Source organism: Athene cunicularia, assembly GCF_003259725.1.
Source record: "Athene cunicularia isolate RWA chromosome 2 unlocalized genomic scaffold, athCun1 chr2_part1, whole genome shotgun sequence".
Taxonomy (NCBI): domain Eukaryota; kingdom Metazoa; phylum Chordata; class Aves; order Strigiformes; family Strigidae; genus Athene; species Athene cunicularia.
In genome coordinates, this window is record NW_020799095.1 from 113,203,639 (window position 1) to 113,226,338 (window position 22,700).

The following is a 22,700-nucleotide window of genomic DNA, read 5'->3' on the forward strand; positions in this document are numbered from 1 at the left end:
ATCTTTTCCATTTAGAGATTAAACTGCATACAGACTTTGGAATAAGGTTATCTTTTGAGGCATTTAAACCAGCCTTAGGTTTCTTAAAATTTGCAGCATAATGGAAGATTTGTAAGGAATTAAGGTATTAGAGCATATGTTCTGAAATAAGTTTGTTTTGAAAAGGCATACTTTTCAGACTGTCCTAAAAAGGTAGTAACTTCTGTAAATGGCTTAAGCATTTCATGTATGCAAGTAATTAGTGGTTGGTCTCTCTTCCTTTCTTCTAAAGAATCTGAAACTTTTATAAGACCAGTTAGTTATCAGTAGGTTTTGACTCACTGGGAAGAGGGTCTAGATTAAGAGCAGAAACTTTTTGTTCTTAGCAGCAGCTAACTTGCTGTCTGGCCTTGAGCATGTCCGCTTGACTTCCTTGCACCAGTTTATGATTGTATCCACTGTTGTCACCACCACCATAAAGTTCTTTGTAAGATTTGGAGTCAAAAGACAATTGAAACTGTTTATTATTCTGAGTGGACTCAACTTCATTTTCTATGCAGTTCCTCATACGGCAATGTAAAGTGTAGTGGGAATATGAGGTGTAGTCCATAAGGAGCTTCCGTAAAATAAAATCACCCTGTGCAACATGTATTCCAGTAAAATGGGTTTGAACACACAGTTTTATTTTAGGGGTGCCAGTCTGTACAAAAAGTGTGAGGAGGTATAAAGCTATTTGGTTAAAAACAGGAATGCTATGACCATAGTATTTAAAATAAGAGGGAAAGAAAAGATCTGTCCTAAAATGAATACGTGGCAGTCTCAGTTTGCCTGAGTCTTTAGCAGAAGATTTTCACTTGCGTTTTCTGCCAAGTAATTTAAATTTATGAAGAAAAGCTGGATTCCAAGTGTTGGACTGTTAGTATCTTTTAACGAGGTTAATGTGGTAAAACAGAATATTGATAAAAGCAAGGTGTCATTTAACAGTGGGCCAGCTGAGAGATCTTTGTGTTCCTATGTAATGTGAAGATTGAGTGTCCTGTAAGCTTATTGTTTTGTGTTTTGTACTCGCTTTTGCATGCGTGCCAGAACATGCTCCGGGAAGAGGCATAAACTTTTTTCTTTTTTTCTTTCACGAATACATTTATTTCCTGTCTAGAGCTGGAAAAGAGGAGCAACAAGAGGGGTTTTGTTAAATACAGCAAAATCTAATTACAGCTTGATTTAAAGCCACATTTACACAATGGCTAAGGGGTGAGTTCACTTCCACAAAAACAAACTCGTTGGCTTCCTACTGTGCATCAGGGAATGTGAAGATGCATGTCCTGGAGAGCAACTGCCTCCCTCTGCTGGCATCAACTTTTCTTACACTGTGCTACAGCTCTGCTATGTGATATAAAAATATGACTGCAGCCCTGTGCAAAAGAATACCGATGCATGAATTCATTGGTATATACACATTTTACAGATTATGCCGCAGGTAACACATGGCATATTACATATTACATGTGATAGGCTTGATGTCTGTTTTCTGTGAGCTGTAGAAACCTTGTTCATCAAAATGAACAGTTGTTTCCTCCCATCCATGTTTGAACAGTTGTGTCCCTGCTGATGGCAAAGGAGATATGTTGGTAAATAAAGTACATTCTCTTGACAGTATGGTTTTCACTGAGTGTGCATCTCAGAAAGGTGCAAGGTCACATCATGATTGTCTGCTGAAGTATCTCTGCTGAAGTTACTGGAGTAGTTGAAAATGTGGCTTAATTTTTGGTGGTTTTCTTTCTTCAACTGGTTTAAATGTCCTGTTGTTGTTCTTACCTCTGTTTCTCAGAGGAAAAGCTAGTGAAAGTTCATGGTTTTTTTCTTCCTGGGATAGCCTTTGCCCAGGACCCCCATAACAGATGACTTCATAACAGCAGCTCATAGTCGACTGACATGCATGTGGACTTTATTCTTGTCTTGTTTCCAGCTGATGATTGCCATTATTAGCAGAGTTTTTAATTGCTGAACCTGCACTTCATGCTGCTACTATTACTTCCATTTCTAGAAGAAGTCTTGGAGTCTAGAGATTAAATATACACATTGCCATTATCTAGAAAATGGAAAGTTGCAAGAAGCAGAGAGGAGAAGGTACAAGATCTTGTAAGATGGTTCTTTCACTGCTAATTTCCTTCCATTTTTTTTTTTTTTGGTCTCTGCTTATTTCGCACTTCTCAGGATTTTGGACCCAGCCATATTATTGTGGTATTGGTGAACTATATCTGAAGTTGATGATGGGGAAAAAGAGGACTTCAAAGCTTGCTGTGATACTGAGAGAGGTCAGTGAATAGTATGAAGGCAATCATATCTCTGTGTATAGCTATATACAATTGCACTCCTAAAACTACAAGTCTCTTTGCCATGCAGTCATACACCAGGATGCCCATACTGCCCATCTTAAGTCTCAGCCTTCTGTTCAGTTGTGCTGGGTTTATGTCTGTGGAGAGGTTTTTGGTAGCAGGGGAGGGGGCTACAGCAGCAGCCCACTGTGAGAAGCTTCTCAAAGCTTCCCCAGCTCCAGGTCAGACCAGCTTCTGCACCAAGGCCAAGCCAGTAAGTGATGGTGGCTGGGCCTCTGTGATAACATATGTAAGAAGGGGAATCTGGGAGGCTGAGTTGGAGTGTGAGGAGGAGTTGCGAGGAGGACACCTATGTGAACATCAAGGTCAGTGGAAGAAATGACGAGGAAGAGGGGGAGGTATGCTGGTGCACAGCCCCCTGCAGCCTGTGGTGAGAAGGCAGGACCACCCTCCCCCTGCCACCCATAGTGGAGCAGATGCCAACCTGCAGCCCATGGAGGACCCCCACTGGAGCAGGTGGCTGCACCTGAAGATTAGGACTCTGGGAAGAAGCAGCCCTTGCTGTCATAGGTCGGTGCTGGGAGGACTGCAACATGTGGGAGTGACCCATACCGGAGCAGCTAAGGAAGTGCTATGGCCTGTGGGAGACACTCACATGGGAAAAAAGTTTGTGGAGGACTGTCTCCTATGAAAGGGGAGCTATGCTGGAGCAAGGAAAGAACACAAGGAGTTCACCCCCTTGAGGAGAAAGAAATGCCAGGACTGACCGCACCCCTTCATTCCCTGCACCACTGATGGGGAGGAGGTAGAGAAACTGGAAGCAAAGCTAAGCCCGAGAAGGCAGCAGTCTGTGTGTGTGTGTATTATTAAGATGCAATTGTATTTCTCACTGTCCTACTTTGTCTATTAAGTGATGTTGTTCTTAGTGTCTGAATTAAATTTATGGGGGGTTTTTTTCATCCCCTAATAAGTCTGTCTTTTGCCTGTGACTCTGAGTGAGTCATCCCTCTCTGTCCTTATCTCAGTTCCTGACCCTTTCTCTGTATTTTTTCCTTCCTAGTGCTGGAGGAGGAAGGGGGGAGGGGGGGTAGTGAGTGGCTGCATGGTGCTCAGTTGCCTTCTGAGCTCAAACTACGAGATCAGTTTACACAAACTTTTGTAAACATCGATTCACCATTTGTTACTGCTTCTCCAGATGTTTCTAGGCTTTAGTTAGGTTCTTGCTGTAGTTCCTGTATTCAGTGCTTCATGTTTTCTGAAAGAGGTAGTCATGTGAAGGTCATCAGCTGCAGAAAAAAGAAGTCTTTTCCAGCACTGTTTGTCTGCATTGTATTGTGGCCTTCAAACCTTAAGGTGCCCCACTCTACTAAGGGTCACCTTGTGGTCTTAGCCTTTGCCATCATGTAATGTTGAAGTTCTGACGTAGTAAAAGGAAGGAGATGAGCATTCATTAAGATAAAAAAGCAGTCAGGTCCCACACGTCAATAGTCCTCTCCAAACCAAGGTGGTGAAGAAAATGGTGAAGGGAAGGAAAATCTTTGAGCACGTAGGTGAGTGTTCTGGGATCAGAGTCAATGTTTTGTATGGCTGCCAGCTGGAGAAGAAAGCTGCATTCACACTGGAGTACAGTGTCCAGTGAAGTACTCATTGTTGTGACCCTTGTGGTCCCTGCCTGGTGCTGTCCCTTGTCTCCCAGGAGGCTCTGGGCACTCACTGCTGGAAGCCATGTGGATATATAAAGGAGTTTTGTGGCTTTTACATTGTCGTCTCATGTCAACCTGAATTTCTACAGTTTCTCTGGAGGAGATGACTTGAGGGGCAGCAGTATGTGGATTTTCTCTACTTTTTCTCCTGATTGCTTTTTATAGTTAAACTCCTAAAAAAATCCAAACAAATTAAACAATGACTAACAGTTTGGTAAGCTCCCAGCTGCTAGTCAACATTGATACGTAGAAATGATTCAGGTTGAGTTGCAAGCTTTGTTCTTTTAGAAGCTTTTCTTGTAGCTGAGACAAATGTAAAGTTTATTCTCCTAGATGATGCACAGATCTTCTACCCCTACCCCTTAATAGCTAAACAAACTAGGTGCTTCTGCTGTTTCTTTAGTAGATCCGTTTTCAGAGACGATGAAATTTTCAGCTACAGTAATTGCCAAAAGTACCTTTTCAAAATACTAGGTATGTGATTTTATTACTTCCCTGAAAGAGCCATAAAACCCAACAACAAACAAATTCTGGACTTTGTAAAATTTTTGAGAGAAGTTTATGAAGAAGGATATTCTAAAAACATGCAATATAGGACAGAGATTGTTTTCTTTGTTCTGATCACATTGTATCTTCTCTCTATTCTAAAATAATTTAACTCCTATGGTGAATCTAATTTTTGTTTAACACAAAGGTTTTTAGGGCCCTGAGTGGGAAAGTTTACAGAATTAAAGCGTTAGGTGGAATAACCCTCCTGTTGAATCTACCAGATATGATTGCATAAGGGACTTGAAGTACGAAATGGGGTCAGTATGTCACATTAATCAATTGATTGCTAATCTTGAGCATTAAATGCCTGCTGTGGATTTTTCACTTAACCCTGGTTAGTGCTGAGCAGTAGCAACATGGGGGATTGAGCTAGTTAGAATGCAGAGGCTGTATGTTTTCTGCACTGAAAAGAGTTGTTCATGGAGGGAAGCAGCTCTCTTACATGCAACGTGGTGAGCCTTAAGTGGGCTTCCAGTGGAGGAAAGTTTACCACTCTGGTTTCTAGTTCTGGGGCTGTCTCCCAGCTTACCAGAAGTTGCATCATTGCACCAAATGTAGCTTTTCAAAATAGCCCTTATCCTTCCATAAGGGTAGCTAATGTCACGGTGGTTATTGCGGTAGGTGATCCAGAATTACCTGTTATGCAGTAACATTAAATGTTTCCACTCAGGTCTGTTTCTTAAGGTTTCTCAGAGTATGTGTTGAATGAAAAGAATTCATATTTATTTTTTTCCCAAGGAACTAGTACAAGGCTCTATGATTTGTTGAAGTCTGAAAAGTACAAGGAATAGCAAATAATTTTTCAGTGGATTCATTCATAGCTGATATTATTTTTTTCACCATTGTCCTTGAGTCCTCCTGTGACACCATGGCATGAGAAGAGCTTGCTACCCTCAACAATTAACAAGCTTCTTATTAAGTCAATATAAGAACCCTATTATTAAGTATGAATACTTATGCTAGGTAAATGTACAATGTGAAACTTAGGTCAGCCTTCCTTGATTCATACCTGCCAACACCTTTAAAATAGTTTTCTTGTTTAGAAGGTATGAAAGAGACATATTCATGCATAGATGTGTTTAATACTGTTAAAAAAAAATCAGTTTGTCTCTTATTGCTGCTGCCTGTTGCAGTCAAAATTTGTAACTTACATTAGGTTAAGGGCTGTAAACTTTCGGAGGAGTGAAGTATTTTCTCATGTGTCGTATAAGCAGTATTTGATCCAGAAGCTCTCAGTGGTTGACTGCTTAAGTAAAGCAAGACTAAGATACATGACCTCAGCCAGAAATTAGTCAGTTATTTCAGTGTGATTTAAGTTATCTACGTCCAGAATTGCTTGGCATTAAAATGTAATCATTCTAGCATCCAAGCTTGATACACTTGCATCAATTCTAAATGAAGTTTTCTGTTACCTGTGGATTTTTCCAGTAGGGTTTTGTCTTTTGTAGAGATTTCTATTTGTCATCTGTCTTCTCTTTCTGTGTTCTACTAATAAGAACAGGTTTGAAGAAATGAATAAACCTAAATGAATACACCACACTTACTTTGTGGCTGTTTTGAGTTATATCTTGATAACTGATTTCTACAAGAACATGTTCTTTTGCAATGCTCATTCACTTGAGTTTTCACTGTGATAGGCAGCCTGTAATAAAAATGTTGACTCACCTAAATCATATCTGGGGTTTTTTTTGTAAGTCAGATTGCAAGATAATTTTAAATTACAAGTATTAGATCACATTTTCTTGAACTATTGCTTATGATTATGCCAAGCTGATGCACTCACCTAATTTAGTCTCAGTCAATGTTCTAAATTTCAGTGTCAAGGCAAGCAGAGTCCTGAATGATGATAGCTTCACATCTTGTTAGCTTAATACTTTCAGCTTTTCAAATTAGTGGTACTCCTTGTGTTAAAGAACTTTGTTTAAAGAACAAAATGGATTCATCTTGTAACATAAAATACAGGTAATCTTTGGGAGGAGGGGAGAAAAAAGGACCTGTGAGATGTAGCCTGGATATGCACATAGAGTAGTCTTCCATTCTTTTATAGATTATGTGCCAGCAGCCTTTAATTTTCAAATGCTTTAATTCTGGTGCAAGTACTCAAATGACTCACCAGTTATCTAAAGCATCAGGTAACTATACCTATATTTAGCTTTGTTCTAGCTTCTTATCATTGTTTCTATCTTAATTTTCTCAGTTGTAAGCTACAGTGAGTTTCATTAATGTTTAGAAAAACAAAAACCCAAAACAGCGTGGGAAGTGTTCTCACCAGTACAGCCTTTGCAAGACTCTTTACAAGCTCTTTCTTCTGATGGTCAGGGCATGTGGAGAATAAGTCCTCTGTCTTCTTTCACAGTACCTTCAAACACAAAATGCTTAACCACACCTGTCAACGGGCTACACTTTTCAGTTGGAGGTGATACCATTTTTAAGAAAAGCTGTCTTCTCTCTGCTACTTACTGTGGGGTCTGCCCTGGTAGGGGCATTCCTGATAGCAAGTCTCCAGTGGTGCCTTCATTTTGGTGGGTGGTCTTTGCCAAGGTATGACCCTGGCCTTGACTGCTTTTCTATTCCACTGAGGAAGTGCTGCATCCAACAGACTGCAGTATTTAACCATGGGTTGGGGTGTCTGCTATTTTTAGCTGACTAGATCAAAATGTTGAATTGCAGGGGGTCAGACAAGAAGTCAATACTGTTTTTCCATCTGACTACCTTGAAAACTGTAAATGTAATCTATCTGTGAAAAAGCTATGTGCGCACTGCAAGAAATGCAGTCGTCAGGTGTGAGCTGCTGCTTGTGTTGCTGCTGGGAAGGATCTTGCCTGGATAATTTTGTTTTTAGAGTAGTTACAGGTAAGTCCCCCTGAGATTTGTAGTAGAGAGATCCAAATAGTGTATACAACAATGACAATTTTACTTTTTTCCTCACAAGTTTGTAGATCTGCCTCCGGCAGGCTTTGAAAGTTCATGAGGTAAGCGAAGATGTATTGCCACCTGTAAATGCATCCTTTGTCTTCTGGAGTTCTCTGCCTATTAATACCTGTTAGGTGTACATTTTGTTGACCCTTTCTTTTGGACACACTTTTAAAAATTTCCTTTTGATTTTGTTCTTTTGTGGGTTTTTTTTGTTTGTTTTGACATAGTGAACTTCTCAAGTGCAGGCATGCATCTCTTTCGCCACCAGCAGCTTCTACGTATTTTAGGCTTTATTTTTCATCTCCAGATATCTCTCATATCCCCAGTTCGTTTGGTTTGGTACTTTTTCCTCTTGTATTTTTATTTATTTGAGGAAGTTACCTGTAAGTTCTGCCAAACATTAACTAAGACTTCAGCTGCAAGAAAGCTAGAGGGATGTCATGGCTTGGGAGACATGAGATATTCTAATATATGATATAATTGAGAAGACTTTAAGGAGCCTGGTTTTACTCCAAATCCTTTCTTTCACTAGTTTTTGTGAGTTGAAAAATATGTATACAGAGACCTAAAAATATTTTATGACTACTGCAAATTGTGAAAGATAATTTTTAGGCTTTTCCTTTATGCACTCTCAGATCTGTAAAAGTCAATTTAAATCCCAAATTCTTAATGACTACAGACTTCTGAACATAGTTAATTTTTTATCCTAAGTTATAAAGTAGAATTTAAAAAAAAGAAATCATAGATCTAATTTGTTTAGGTTTTGGTCTCATTTTATTGACAAGATGCAAAATAATAATAGAAGCAACTGTTTCCTGATGTAGTATACTAGTTTACCACAAGAGATTATTATATTCCAAGTACCGAAAGAGAAAACAAACCTTCTAAATTTTTCACAATGTCAATATTTCAAACCTGTTTTGATTTGTTTTTAATGAAACGGAAATGGAATTATATAAATGAGGTAGTTGTCAGTACTAAGGATAGCTTGAATACTTTAAGTGGGATAAATGATTAGATTTTGCAGGTTAGCCATGTACACAATGTAGTTTGTGCTGAACTTCACAATGTGAAAACACAGTACTCTGTACAGAGGTATTTCCATTGCTACTCCTTGGCCCTTCGAATATGAGTATTTATTATAGTGGATGGGATATGGTGGGATTGCATGTGGCAGTCTGAGCATAGAAATTATGATGGTTTTAAAGTTACACAGTGTTTTTCATAGTTATGTGGCTTCTGTTATAAAATATGAATAATACATACAGTGAAGTCAGTGTTAAACAGTTATGCAACTTTGAAACTTGCTCATGTTTCCCTTCTCTAGCAGCCCTTTTACTGTGGTTATGCTGCCTATGTTTTGACTACAGACTGCTGGAATTTGCTTTGAAAACATCAGTGTCTGTCTAATTTACCAGTTAGCTTTGGAGAAGCTTTTTCTTTAGATCCTGATTAAGACAGAAATTTGGGGAGCAAGGAGAGAATTTCTTGTTCAGATCACTAAAGACTACATTATTGTAGAATGTGCAGGAGATAAGTGTTTGAGACAGACTGAAAGCTCAGGTTCTGACCACTTATTGTTGAGTGCTTGCCTTTTGACCTTATTGTCCCATGTTTGTAACTAATTTCTATGGGGACAAAAAGGATTATTTTTATGCTCTTAAGGTTATGTTGTTATGGCATTACTGATTTTTCTCTTTCCACCTCTGACATGTTTAGACTTTAAGACTCACCACTGAGACATCGCCTGCTTGATGTAGTGGAAAACCAATGATCTCAAAAATGTGCTGTCCTTCACAGGGTATTGTCTTAGAAAAGATGAGGCATACTTGCTGCATATTTGTGCTCACAAAATGTATTTGAATTCACAGTGAAGACTAGGTTCAGACCTATAACCATTAGCCTGCTTTATTCCTAATCTTATGTTGATACAAATTCTTGTCAAAATAATAAATGCCCACTAAAATGACATGTATCTCAGCAGTGTTACATTACAGGGACAAAGGTTGTTAAGTACTTGCATTTTGTTTAGTGTAAAACTGAAGACCCTGATGCTTGTGCTGTTCTTTAAGCTCTGGGGAATTTGTAGCTGGGACAAAAGGATAAAAGGCTCCATCTGATTTGGGATTGATGTCTTGAGCAGTCAGCACTTCATGAGAATGACCACCTGAAGAAATTCTGGTTATTGACAGCAGTAGTATTATAAACAGTGACTTGTGTGAGGCTACTATGCCATGCAGATATGTGCTGTGGAGAAACTGGGCAACATTTTTTGTCCCCAGACCTGGGAATGGAAGGCGAAGAAAATGCCTGCTGTTTTGCCCGGGAAAGGTTTGAGAAGGCAGACCAGTAAGTGATTTGTCCCCAGGATGTGAGAGTTCCCCTGGTGCATGTTGCCTATCATCTTCAGAGCACTCCCTAGCTCCCATGCTGGTTTTGGTAGGATCAACACTCTCCCCCTCACCTTAGTTGGAGCACTATGCAGGGAGGGGACTATTTGCTCAAATGGTCAGAAAAGGAGTGGGAGTCTAGGCTTGAGAGGTAGGCACTCATCTGTCCCCATTTATACTGATTTTTCATACCCCTAATTATGTGACTTGTGTGCTCATGTGGCATTAGAGGATTGGATAAAAGCTACAAGCAGTTCTGCAGTAAGGGTCTGGGATCTTGTCACCCCGCAAACTTTAACTGCTAGGTCTGCAAGCTGCTTGAGATATAAGTTGTGCTCTTCTTCAGGAGCTTTATATGGAATGATAGTCCTGAAGACTCTGATAAAAGGGCTTTTGGCTTGTGATATTAAATAATTAAGCCTTTTTTCCTGGAGAGGTTTTTCGTCTGTGCCAGCAAAATGCTTCTGGTTTCTTGTAAGAAGACCATTAAGACTGGGTTCTGGTATGGTGAGTCACAGTTGCTGGTTTTATATGGACCCAATTTCTAGTCATTAAATTAACAATCTTTCTAAGATTAAAATCTAAATTTATTTTATATTTGGCTAAAAAGGCTTGAAGTTTAGTAGGCTGTCTTGAAACTTGTTAGCCTTGAGATGATAACCAAAACCATTGCATTCAAAGCTAGTTTTCTTCTTGGATTAATTGTGCTGAATATCTTCAACTCTTGTGTAAAGTAATAAGATCTGAGAGTTGCTCTGAAACTCTGAATTATGGGTGTGGACTGGAGACTTGAAGTCTCGAAGGTTTGTAGTCTCTGAGCTCTCAGCAAACTGGCTGGCAGCGGGGCAGGTTTTGAGGGAGTGCCTGTATGCATTAGCATCTTCAAGGAACCACTTCATTTTCCAGCAGTCGCACCTTGACTTGCTTTCCAGTTGCATCTTGCAGCTCAACATAAATGCCTTCTCGCATAGATGTAAGAGAGTGAAAAACAGTCTTTGAAGAATAAAAATACCAATGGGCTTTAGATAGCTTGATGGGTTTTCATTGTCATCACACAAGATCAAAGAGCCTCTGAGCTGTACTTTCTATTCAGAATTGGAAATAGTATTCTTAATTATAGAAGTGAGGAAGTCTGATGGAGTTTTTCCTTCAAAGTGAGGAATGTTACACTTCATCCTTCAGCTTTTTTTTTTTCTCTTTGCAGCATAACATTTTTGAAAAATTACACCTGTCCTCTAATGGAAGATTTGCATTTAAAGTTTTTCCAGGCCAATATCTAGATATCTCAGATATACCCAGCGTCATATTACGTCACCCATTGCAGTAAGGTGATCATAGTGAAAATGATACTAAATGGAGAAGAAAGTGCCAGCGGTGGTGATGAACATTAATTATGTGGAAGTACTGGAAGTATACTTACTATATTGCAAGCTCTTTTTTTCTGCTTTTCCACTGTGGAAAATCTGTACCTGTCTAGGCTTTCTGGCTTAAGTGATGCTCTCAAGTTCCCTATTTTCTACCACAGCAAGTACTAAAAACGTATCTCCACTTATGCAGTCCTTTTGTGGCTTGTTCCAATGTAATTTTAACCTCCCATGTCCTTGTGAGCCATTGAATTTTTGCATTATATCTTGTGTTAGGACTTCACATCTTACATCACTCATATTTCATCTTTTTATTGCTCTCTTTTTTTTTTAAATCTGTTTGTTACAGTCTACTAATGTGTCTTTCTTACTTGGCTGTTGGGAAGCAGAGGCAGAGGCTGCTTTTTCTACAACATATTTTACATTCTTTAGCTCACTAGCGTCATGATCATTAATTTTATGTAAGTCAGGCATGCACTATATGGTGTCCATGGTCTGGGTGTCCTTAAATATTTCTTACGTTTGCTGTGTTACTGATAAGCAGTGTGGTCCCTTTCTTGGTTCACCAAGTTGGTGATCTGGCCATCTAGCTGGTCAGCCAGAGGTCATGAAGTGGTGGCTAGGAGGTACACGTGTTTTGGTCTTCCTAAGATCTCAGTTATGCTGACAGGTGTGTTGCCTTCTGAAATGTGCAGTTCATACTGCATCTGTGCTGCTAGTTATGAAGAAGGGTAGTGGAGGCAAAAAATATGTATGGTGGCAAGACAAGAGGGCATGAAGGATATTTGTATAGTTTGAGGTGATTGCTGAAGTATGGTATAGAGGTGCAAGAAAACACTGCACTGAAAGGAAAATGGAAAGAACTTGAGAAATGGAAGGACGATATTGTGGTGGAGATGTGTTGGAGTGGTATGTGATGGGAAGTATATTTCAAGGTGATGTGAAGTCTTGAAAATGATGAATCATTTGAATTTGGGATTTCTGTGTTTTTGAGAATACCAACAGAATAATACTGTGTTCTTCCATATCTGGTTGTACGGCCAAAGTCTAAGTGCTCAGCATAATAAACCTGCTGCAGGCTTCACTTCAGAGCCTTCTTTACTGCATCCGTCAGTGGTAGCATGAAACACCTCACTGACAGCTTAACTGCTCCTCTCCTGGTTCTCCAAGGTGGCAGTGATGGACTGGTGTCTTCATTTCAGTCCATTAGGTCTTCAGTGGAGATACTGCCAACAGGTAGATCTGTGGAGGCAAGGGATGGTAATGTCTTTTGGAATGTGGGTGTGTATGATCTTTTTTGGGTTTTATGGTTCTGAGAAAAAAATGAATATGAATGCTATAAAAAGTAGGATTCAATCTTAGTGCTGTCTTGCAGAGATTCTCCAGTTTTAATATTGAGACATCTCTTGTCTGTTGTTAAGCATCCAGAGGAGTGCTGTCTGGAACATTTAGTGATATTAATTAGCATATTTTAAAAGAAAGCCCTGAAGTTGCAGGTTAGCTAACTTCAAAACATGATAGATAGCATTGTCATATATACACATGTGTATGTACTCATGTACAGGTAAATGCTGTCTTGCCAACTGAAATCGGGATCAATCCAAGAAATGTCCTTGTGTTCCATAAAATAAACCTAAGTTTTTCCATGCTGAGTGCCAACCTTGAAGCCTGTTATTTGTGACTTCCTGAGAAAAATTTATAATGGTAGACACTAGGCTTGTGTTTTATTTACCTTCACAAATGATGGTGGGTCATGTGCTAAGTTTGCCACCAGTTTACAGACTTTCCAGTCTCTATCAAGTACTTGCTAGGAGAGGAAAGAGCCCAACAAATAACTTATGCAGTGAAAGGTAGTTTTCAAAAGACAAAATAACACTAGATAACTTTGGGAAGGAAAATTAAAATGTAGAAAAAATTGTGGAAGAGAAAATTGTCCTGTCATCTTTTAATCTGTGTAAATGTAAAAAGTACCATACAAAAATATTAGGATTTTATTGTTGTTATGTATACATAACCATGGTATGGCTTAGCTTACTTCTAAAAGTCTAATGAATGCATCAAGCCAAGTAAAATATTCATTAGAGTAATTGGTTCTGTTCAAGCTCTCAATGCTACAGCTTGGAAATACATGCACTGTTGCCTTTAGAAATGCAGCATTGATTCACCAGCCTTTTTGCTCAACTCATTTTCATTCCATATGTTTACTATACTTTGCAAAATCTAATTAAATGAGGTAGTGGTTTCCAAGGAATATTTTGATATATTTTTAAGTCAAAGGATAAGTGGCATCCAGAGTGAAACCTGTTTAGTTGCAAGACACATCAGGAAATTTTTATCTTCAATACTTTTGTATTGAAATAACTGGATATATAAGTACTTATACAAGTGATCATAACATAGTAAAAAGCTGTTTGTTCCTAAAAAAGTAATCTGTCTGTTAATTCATTTAGATAATCCTAAATGAAGTGTAAAATTCATTAATGTGCTAGCTAGGCAGTTTTCACTGTTTCAGTGTCATATGATGAATTCATTCTTCCCCCGTAGGTTTTCTTCTCTCCTCCCCTCTGTGATGGACATCTGCCTCAGACCATATGGTTTTGGAAATCTTTTTCAAAACTGTTCTGTCAAAGAACAGGGCTAGAGAGAACCTAACTTTCTTTGAATTTCTAAAAATATTGCACAGATCTTCTGTTTCCATGCCGAGGAGTAGGAACTTGAAGCTTAGCACAGGCATATAACTTGTGCCAAGGACAGGCTTTTGCTTTCTTTGAAAGTCTGCCGAATATTGGCCAACTCACCTTTCACAATTTGTTCACTTCCAACAGAGACTTGCCAGAGCTGAGGAGTATCTTATGACTGTGTCCTCGTGAAACCTCTCTTGGCCTCTCTTGCTGCCATGCCTGTATGTGGCTGTATCCTGTCGCAGATCTGGTGCATGGTTCAGGTTCTTGTGTGTGATCACCGTGGGAGGTGGGGCAGGATAGTGGAGCTCCTCATTGTTCTTAGCTGGAGTTTTAGCCATTTGCCTTTTACAAACGTGGACCGTTACGAATCACCTTTCCAAATGTCAGACCTGCAGTGCTGTTCCCCCTGCCTTTGTGTCCAGTGCATCATCACAATGGTTAGATGTGACTGTTAAAATTGAGACAGACTTTGAGACTCTTCTGACTGGTCTGTTAAGCTAAGCACAGAGGTTTAGTGAATGTTAATTGTCTTGCAGAGACAAGTAGGTGTTTCTTGAAAGAGGTTTAGTGAATGTTGATTGTGTTGCAGACACAAGTGGGTGTCTCTTGAAATTCAAATTTGCAGCTGTTGATGGGTCACCCAACTACAGCTGCTACCATGATGCTTTAAAAAAGAAAGCAATTCCTAGAATAAACACCCTGCTGCAATGGTATGTTGAGAGCACGCTGCCAGGGCAGCCTTGCTGGAGGTATGGGCTGTATTTGCCCTTGGAGCCAGCAGCTGTGTGGGGAGGAAGCAGGAGGCTGGCTGCTGTGTAGCGATGCTGGACCCCCACAGGAGGGAGCAGCAATGGCTTGGGGAGCTGCTGGGCAAAGATGGGGGATGCGTAGGCTTAGCAGCTTGTATGGGAGGGAGCCAAAACAAAGACTTCCATGGCAGCTGAAGCCTGTCTAATACCTATTTAAGGATTCTTGGTCATTTTGTCACCTGTCATAGGTGCCTTAGTGGTCTGTGAATGTGGATTAGATTAAAAGAATGATTTAAGTCTCTTTGATTTTCTGTATTTTGTTCATGTATGTTTTTTCCTTTGCTTATCATTCCCAATAGCTGGATCAGAGGACAAGGATCAAGACTATTGGCCTTGTTCCCCTGTTGCTACCTTTGGCAAAGTGTTGTTAGCAAAATCATTGCAGAGCTGGTCATCTGAATTATGCTCTTCTTTGCATGTCTCCTGAACTCTTTTTAAAATAAGTTTTTAATGGTTCTGTAACTGTAACTCCTTTATTCATTAAATACATAGTTTTCTGTCTTCAAGGAGTACTGCTGAGAAACTTGGAATATTCTACAGCATTTTAAAGAAGCACAGTTTATAAAAATTGATGAGCTACTTAAATGATGTAATCTGAAAAGGAAGACTTAATAAAACAGCCTCCTTCGTTTATTGCAACACAAAACTTAATGTTGACTGAATGTTGAATCAAGGAGCAAAATGTCAGTCTTCCTGCATTTCATTTTTATTTCTAGCTGTACATAGCTTTGAGAATATTTTTCTTACAGAGATGAAGTCCACTTCTAGCGCAGAGCAACTCTTTATGAGCAATTTTCAGTGGCAGATTAAGAAAGCTGTGACACAGCTATTTACATATTGTCAAAAAATATGATCTTATGCTGTTACCACATGGAAGTCTTGTTCCATTAGGAACATTTTATGTAGTAGCAAATATAAATTTTGTACTAAAGTAAGTATGATAGATAAAAATGTTTCTAAACGACCTTTAATATCATGCACTTGGACTGTGCCTGATACTGTATGGTGCTGTAAAGAATTAGAAAAGCTGCTGGTGTGGGCACATAGGAACTCGTTATTGCAGTAGTGTTTGGAATCTTGTAATATTTATGGATATGTTTTATGTGTAACTTAGTGGAACATCTTAAAAATGCGTTGTAAAGTTTGTATGTGCGTAATGCTGTAGCATTATGATAGTTTGGCAATATTGATCATGAAAAAAGTACTGTATCTCATAAGACGCATCTGGCACCCTTCTGAGAAACAGGCTGTGTACTTCCCACTTGCCACTGACATTTAAAAACCTTTTGGTCAGTGTAAAGCTTAAGTGATTATATGAACCATGTGGGAACAGGAAACTTCAGAAGATTGTTTTCCAATTTGTGCTAACCAGAGCGAAGATTAATTGAAATGTAACATTAAGGAAGACTAAACTACATGTCTTTTGTCATGATTACTTACCTGATGTTGTACAAGCTCTTTCAAATACACAGTGTTCTCTTAGATCATAACTTTCCTTAGTTTGGGGACTTACGTATTTATAAGATGCGTGTAAGGCTTACTTGACTTAGTTCGCCATACTTCTAAGGAGTATTTGGTCACAGTAAGTACTTTCCAAATGAATTCAGTTGTTTTGCATAGTGGCAAAAATTTCCTTGGCATTTCCACCATAGCATTATGAAAATGTAGGACATTATGTGCCAGTGCACACAGAAGCCCTCAGGTCATCTGAGTATCTGCCCACATGTTAAACATAAAGGACAGAGCGAATCCTGTTGACTTCTGTAGGGCTACTGTGTGCTGCCTCGCTGATCTGAGGTCTACACTGTAGATTGTGAAGTACTGTACATAAACTGATCTGAGATCTACTGTGTATATGACACTGGTAATGTGTACATTTGAAACAAAAATTCCTGCTGGCAGAATAAACTGTGGCATTTTATTGTCTCCTAATAGACATAGCAAACGGCAAGCGGTCAGCTTCTGAAAGACTGCTCCTAAATATATCTTTTTTTTTTTTTCAGAGCTGGAGACAAACCCCCTCATAGGTGAAAACCAAGCGCACACACACACACACACACACAAAAAAAAAAACCCCACAAAGAGGAATTTTATCTTTATGCACCCAGACAAATAACAGTCCCAAATGTTGATGCTTTTGGCTAAAAGGTGTAATCTGCTCGGCTCTCATTTCTTGCGTGTGGTGCCTCAGCAGCCCTGTGCTATGGCAAACGGTTATAATTAGATTACCAGCCTGCTAAGCAGCGGTGACAGTCCGCGAGCCTCAGCGAGCATGTGCTGGATTCTGCATGTGCCTCGCGCTTATTGGCAGGCGAGGTTGCTGCCTGCCGGTTTGATAGGCTTCCCCAGTAATCTTTATGCTGCATTACAGACATAGATACAGAGGTACTGTGTGCATGCAACGAGAGAGGTGCTCAGCTTGTAGCGTAAAAGAAAACCCACAGATGAAAGGCACTGGCCTTTGTTGCAAAACAACAGTACTTAAGGACCGCTAGCTGGAAACTGAGAGGTCAGTGAAGGAGTTTTATGTGGTGGTAATTACTTTCAGGTCTTTATCTCTCCAGTAAAACTGTCATGCATGAAATGGATACTGTTAATCATGTCATCTGTTTAATTCGATATTGCTTTCATTAATATTTTCTGTACTCTGGTGGGAGAGTCGTCAGATTACAAAACATATTAGAGTGGATTTTGTTCAAAAATATGGTGTATTTATATAGGAATATTGCTTTCATTTGAAATTTTGAGCCTGTGCATATAAGTGATTTTACTGGTTGCCTTTTGTTATGCTAATGGAAATATTTCTTTTATTGGGATGTTTTCTGCAGAGCAATTGAATTAGAGCATTTACAACTATTGGCATATGAAGATAAATCTCCATAAATAGTGATTAGTTTAAAGAATAATTATGTGAAGTGTTCTTTAATTAGATCACAGCAATAACTGTCTTGATGGTTCTCTTGCAACAAGATAGAGGGACGAAGAGTAATATGCTATTGTTCTTTCAACAAAGATGCTGGAGCCTTCATGTTTGGGTGGATTCTTTGTTTCATCCACTGGGTTTTATTTTAAGTGGCTTTCAAAATGAAACTAAAGCCACCCTGCCTAGTAGATTGCAGTATATCCTTTGCTTGCACATACATGTATTATATATATTCCTACATATCTGTATTGTTCTCAAAGGCTGAATTTTGGCCCAAAGCCTCATTTATTGTCAGAACTGCCTTCAGCAGTAGAATGAAACAAGATATACATGCCAGTCTTTTAATCTGAGACTGTTATAGTATTTATCATAGCGTCATACTCATTTCAGTTCTTTTCGTTCTTGACCTATGCATCAATTGATCACAACTTTTCCTATAAAATCATGCATATTTTATGAGCACATTTAACAGTGAAAGCTGTTCAGACAGAAGGAAGCAAACATGAAGTATATATATATAAAAAAAAAAAAAGTCTCAATGTAGTCATGCCTCATTTTATGACTTCTGAATATTGAGGCTGACTGTTGAGACTTCAAAGTTAATGCCCTTGTCTGTGTCAGACTCCAGAGCCCACATGAACTTGTATATTAAGTCACCAGTCATCTGGCTGGCTGATTGCCACCATGCGTCTGAGGTACGAGTAGATTGTCTCAGCCAGGATCAGAAAGGTGTTAGGAATTGGGAACAAGAGCTGTTTTGGTATTAGTCTTCACTCTTCCCTCCACACCTATCTATGAAGATGTTTTTCTTACTATAGAAACTAAAGGAAAATTTAAGTTGTTCACTCTTAAACTGTGTGATATGAAACTGTGTTACCTGTGGAGTAGATAACCTTAAAAAGTGGGCATTTATTCAGCTGCTAACTTTATGTGGCTGTGATGCAACAGATACGCAAGCTTTATTATTTGTGATAGTGTATTCAAAACGAAAAGTATTTGGGAGGTTTAATCAAAGCTTGTACCAGGTTTAAAAAATTTTTTTATGTTAATAGTTACCTTTGGTGTCTACGTTCACCTGAGGTTTTTTTCCAAAGCTGTTTTCTTCACTACAGACTTGGAAAATGGCATTTTTTGCATAGTAACAGTTAAAACCCAGACAGGGAGGGTTCAGGATGTGAAGGCATGTTGTTCTTGGGCTGTTTCATATTGCTTTGATGCTCCAAATCACCAACCAAAAGTGTCTTACAGAGGTTTTAAGGTCATCTTTTTTTTTTTTTTTTTTCCCTTTTTTGACAGGGGCTTACCCAAAGTAAGCCTACATCTTTGACATCTGCAAGAGCATCCCATGAAGGAGTAAATAAAGGCAATGTTAGTAATAAAGAAACATAAATAGTAATATTGCCATCTGAACTAGATATTTACTATATCCAGGCAGCTTATTTTCAAGAGGCTGATACTTTCAGTTTCATGTATTGAGCTATCATTATTTGTAAGTAACATAAACCACAACTGGAAATATGCTGTAAAAGTTAGCATTTCTTTGGTGATGGATACAGGTAATGCCACCACCCACTGGAACTGAAATGCTGCACCAGCAGCTATTTAGGTGCGGACATCTCTACCTCCAAAAAAAAGCTGTGGTGATCTATGCAAGCAGCACCAGAAAAAATGACAGTTGTGAAACTAGAACTGGTGACAGTGTAATTTAAACTTGCGTGGCATTAACAACCTCATTTTTCTTCTGGGTAAAGAAAGAAATCAAATTGAAGCAACAGTTTGTGTGGATTACTCTCTAAAAAAGGTCATCATTTTTACTATACACATATTTTAACTGTAAACAGTATTGCTACAGGAAATGCAGCACACTAGATTATTGTCAATGAGATTTTTAGATTCAAGTTTTGCCTATGAGTTTCTTAATGTAAAAGTTTTTAATTACTTTTTGTTAGGAGATGCATTCATAGCATGTTTGCTGTGCCCCTCTGTGAACTGTTCTTATTTCTGATACGTTGCCCTGTAGATAAATCTCCCAAGTAATATAAGCAAAAGGAAAACTTTTCTTTCCAACCAGGAATGGAGTGTGTCTGTGTATATACAGTAAGGGCACAAAAGTATGTTAAAAATCAAGGCCTCAAGTGTTTCATATATGGAGATATATGTGCATATCTATATGTATCTGGGGAAGAATCACTTATACTAACACTAATATATGTTTAGAAATTAATATGTTGTTAACACTTTCAGTGTCATACCAGTACACTCATTATAATCCAATAGAAATATATTACTCTTCAAGGAGTATTTATTTTCAGAAACACGAGCTTTGGCTGCTAGCTGGAGACGGATATATGCAGTAAACAGAGTGCCTGTAATAAACAGTGCTACACTAGCTCTGGTTTATTAAGATATTATGTCTATTTACTGCTATGTATGTGAGTTTTACATTACTTAAAACCATACCAAGTCTGGAGGGGAAAGATGTTTTTTTTTTTTTTTTTTTGTAGTCATTTAGCAATGAAAGAGATAGTCCTGAAAAACAGACATAGGGATTTAAAGTATTACCGCAGTGTTTATTTTGCAGGATTTGTACTTATATGCCTTACAGTTTTTAAGTCGAGTAGTGGTAAATGATATATGTGTAAAGGTTTACATTAGAATGAGAAAAGTGACTTTGTGCCCTAAAGCTCCTTTTTCCTCTGTTTTTGGAACCAACTCCAATTACTGTTTTGCTGATGAAATATCTGTCTGTTTAAATGGTTGAGACATTCAATAACCCAACTATAAATGCTTATTTTAACACTTTGAGAGTTTATGGGAAATCAATAGCCTGGTTTCTGTATTTTGTTGAGTGAAGGTCTTTTTTATTCTTCTAAATCTGAAAACTTTTGGGATGGTGGGGAGGCACAGGATGAGCGCTCTTAGCAGAGATTGCAGGCTTGGCAAGCTGTACATTAAGTTGGGACAGCCTTACCGTTGTGACACTTCTCACACTGATGCAGCAGCACTAATGAACAGGATCAGAAACATGACCACATTCTCTATGTGCAGACATCTGCTGCCCCAATTTGTGGTCATGGGTGCTCCCATCAGTGCCCAGGACCTGGGTGCAGGGAAGGGCCCTTGGTGGGGAAGGTCTGCCCTGTCCTGCTCTCCCCCTTCCCTCCTGCAGGGGTCTCACCCACAAAGCACAAGTATTCTGGGGACTAACTATGTGGAGTTGGAAATTTAAACAGCAGATGAAATATGCCTAGCTCTAGGCATCTGCGTGTCAAACATTTGCGATGTTTAGAGGAAGGTCATGTTTTATAAAGCAGGGAATGGAAGCAGCAGTGTCTTTTCCTTGCAGTTCTTACAGCTGCGGTGGAATGGTGAATTGAAAACAAAATGGATAATTATTTATTTAATTTTTTTACATTTAATCTCCTGTTATGATTAATTTTAATTGTTCTTAAATTTATTACCTGCAGTATTAAGTGTGGCTTGGTAGATTTAACGTAGAATACAACGAGCAATCCTGGTTGCTATTGTCTGTGTAATCCTGGTAATGATTCTTGTCTCAATTTCATGTTGTCTTTCATGGATGTGCTTCAGCAACCTGTGGGCACAACTACTTGCTACAACCTTTCTGTGAAGCACCTGAAGCTTCCAACCCAGATCCTCACTTTGTAAATATGCTGGTTTCAGACATGAATTGTCCTTTCCATTCCGTAACAGACAGTATTTGGTTTTATGCCCTGTCATACAGTTGTCTCATGCTTCAGTGTTATATTGGTTTATTAATTGAAATAGTGTATTATTTATACTGCTGATGATTATATAGCCATCTGGGGGTTTTTTGGCTGCATAGCTGTTGGGTCTTGTAGAATGATTTTACAGCATCCATTCATATCTTCCTAATATGAGTGCGTACTACAAAATCCCAGTTACTGGCAAAGAAGGATATTAAATTCTTGCCTCTCTTACGGGAATTTAGCATTTTGGAAGTTGGTAGACTAGCCCAAAGATTAGGTTGTTCTGCTCCCTGATTAGGAAGACTAGAAACACATTCTGTAGCTAAGTTATGCAGTGCGTATTACAATTTGTATGGGTTATTATCTGTTTGGCGAGAAATGTGAATATCCAGGTTTGCAGTGGTATGCATATTTTCATGAGTTTGGGAATATTTGGATCTTGCATCTGTTTAGTGTCCGTGGTTGTAATTGCTTCTTTTAAGATCTGGGTACTGGTTTTGTAGGCAATGATACTGAAGGAGAGATGTTAGTATGATAAGACATGTTGGCCTGTAATGCAAATGCATAGTATCATACAGCCTCTGTTCCAGAGAGTTTCCTGCCTATATAATCTAGGCAGAAAAAGGCGAAAAATGAAGGGAGAAACAGAGACAAAGATGAAACGTCTTTTGATGTGACCACAGACTGTGGGCTTGCAAGGAAGACTGCAGTCCATGCTTTAGGATCATAAACCATTACTGTAATTGTCTTTAAAAGGAGTGAAAAATATAAGATCAGTATAACTATTCCTGTCAGTATAAGGACTTACAGTACAAACTTCCCAGGGTAAGGATGATTTCCTTCTGTCTCAGTGTCATAATTGACATCGGGTATTTTGGGCATTGCAGTCATCTGGAAATGATTGTGCAACTTTGTATTTCTACTGCGATACTACAACAGCAGTCTACTCAGAAGATGTATGAGGGACTTGATAAAATACATCCCTTCCATTACTGTTACATCAGCCCAACTGCAATCCATGGTCCTGTCCTGTCCATTCCCCCCATTTTCCTTTAGCATATTGTGGAGTGCAGAGATTGCTGTTTTGGCCCCCCCTCCCCAGGGACTTGGTGATGCCTAGCAGAGGCAGTACAATTGCTGATAGCTTTGTGTGGAAGGCATATAGCATGGTGGATGCAACAGAACAGGACCTCAAAATAGACGGTGTCATTGTCCTTCAGTGTTTTGGTGCCTCATCAACACAGTTCTCTTCTTGCCTTGCTGCCACCTTCTTTCTAAATTTGTCTGCCCCATTTTCCCATTCAAATCTACTTTCC

At 38.9% G+C, this 22,700-nt stretch overlaps 1 protein-coding gene across 2 annotated transcripts in view; it reads left to right on the plus strand.

Annotated features, from left to right (window-relative positions):
- The window catches only part of FAM110B (family with sequence similarity 110 member B), a 108,495-nt gene that overhangs the window by 30,975 nt on the left and 54,820 nt on the right, over positions 1-22,700 (plus strand). The window contains exon 1 of one of the 2 annotated variants that reach the window (XM_026843262.1): positions 17,111-17,239. The exons of the other annotated variant lie outside the window; for it this stretch is intronic. The gene's annotated coding sequence lies outside the window, so the exon portion shown is untranslated. Of the gene's footprint in view, positions 1-17,110; positions 17,240-22,700 lie in introns of those variants that run through there. 2 annotated transcript variants of the gene reach the window in all.